Genomic DNA, 1,445 nt, shown 5'->3' with positions numbered 1-1,445 from the left:
AAAATTGAGATATAATTCACACATCACAAAATTTGCCATTTAAAAGTGTACAGTTCAATGATTTTTAATAATCACAAGGTTATACAGCCATCACCACGAATTCCAAGACATTTTCATCACCCTACAAAGAAACCCCACACCCGTTAGCAGTCGCTCCCCATTCTTCCCTCCCTCCAGTTCCTGGCAACCACTAATCCACTTTCTGGCTCTATACCGTATACTAGTATTTGCCTATGCTGGGCTTTTCTCATAAATGAGATGATACAATATGTGGCCTTTGGTGTCTGGCTTTTAATTTACTTTAAAATTTTTATTTACGTACCTACCTGGCAGGGGAGATACCATGATCACGAAGGTGGTTTTCCCAAGGCGAGGCTTGTCCATAGCACTCCAGATGTGCTGACCCCTACAATGTCCTCAAATGTGGGAACCCTGACTGCATAATTTGTGGTTGGGAGGGACTGTGTTCACGCTCTCCCCTGAAACACTAATTTATTTACATACAGTAAAATGCACTTCGATACACAGTTTTGAGTTTTGACAATATACAGAGTCATGTAACCACCATCACAAGCAAGATATCAAACAGCTCCTGTTACCTCATGCTACTCCTTTGTAGTCAGTTGTCCCTCACCCACCCTAATCTGTTTTCCTATACCTTAGCCTTTTCCAAAGTGTCCTACAAGCGGAATCAAATAATATGTAGACTTTCAAGTCTGACTTATTTCACTTAGACTGGTGCGTTGAAGATTCGTCTTCACTGTTGCCTTTATCAGCAGTTCCTTTCTCATTGTCAAGTACCACAGTATTCCACTGTATGGCTGCATCTCAGGTTGCTTATCCACGCACCAGTTGAAGGACATTTGGTGTATTTCCAGTTTGGGGCAGTTACAAATAAAGCCTTCATGGTCATTCACATACAGGTTTTTGTGTAAACATAAGTTTGCATTTCTCTTGGGTAAATAGTGGGATTGATGGGACATATAATAAGTGCATGTTTAATTTTATAAGAAACTGCTAATCTGTTCCCCAAAGTATCCATACCATTTTGCATCCCTAGTCCTAGTTGCCCTGTATTTGGTATGGTCTATTTGTTTGTTTGCCATTCTAATGAGTGTTAGAAAAGGAATTTCAAAATTTGTTTAAAGTAACACATATAGTAAGTGGTAGAGCTAATATTTAATTGTAATCTATCTGTCTCCTAAAATCCTTTTTCTTCTGCACAAACTGCTCCTTTAACAATTCATTTACTCCAGTGGCCCAAACCTGAGACTTGGCTTCTCGCCTTCCTCCCCAACAACACGAGTTTCAGCATCCGCTCCAGCTTCTCCACTGACTGTTGGACCCTGGGCTCCATGCAGTCGCCCAGCCACCAGGCCTGGCTAGCCAGCAGCATGGCCAGTGTCTCTGAAAACTCAGGCTCCCAGATCCGGTCCCACTCCCCC

At 42.0% G+C, this 1,445-nt stretch overlaps 1 non-coding gene across 1 annotated transcript; it reads left to right on the top strand.

The window, feature by feature from the left end:
- The first annotated feature begins 318 nt into the window (after nucleotides 1–318).
- Nucleotides 319–482, top strand: LOC114227261 (U1 spliceosomal RNA). Its single transcript, XR_003613316.2, has one exon. It is a non-coding gene; the product is annotated as a U1 spliceosomal RNA (small nuclear RNA).
- Nucleotides 483–1,445: the final 963 nt, after the last annotated feature.

Source organism: Eptesicus fuscus, chromosome 14 (assembly GCF_027574615.1).
Source record: "Eptesicus fuscus isolate TK198812 chromosome 14, DD_ASM_mEF_20220401, whole genome shotgun sequence".
Classification (NCBI taxonomy): Eukaryota; Metazoa; Chordata; class Mammalia; order Chiroptera; family Vespertilionidae; genus Eptesicus; species Eptesicus fuscus.
The sequence above is the reverse complement of the archived record's forward strand: the minus strand, read 5'-3'. Positions and strand labels throughout refer to the sequence as shown.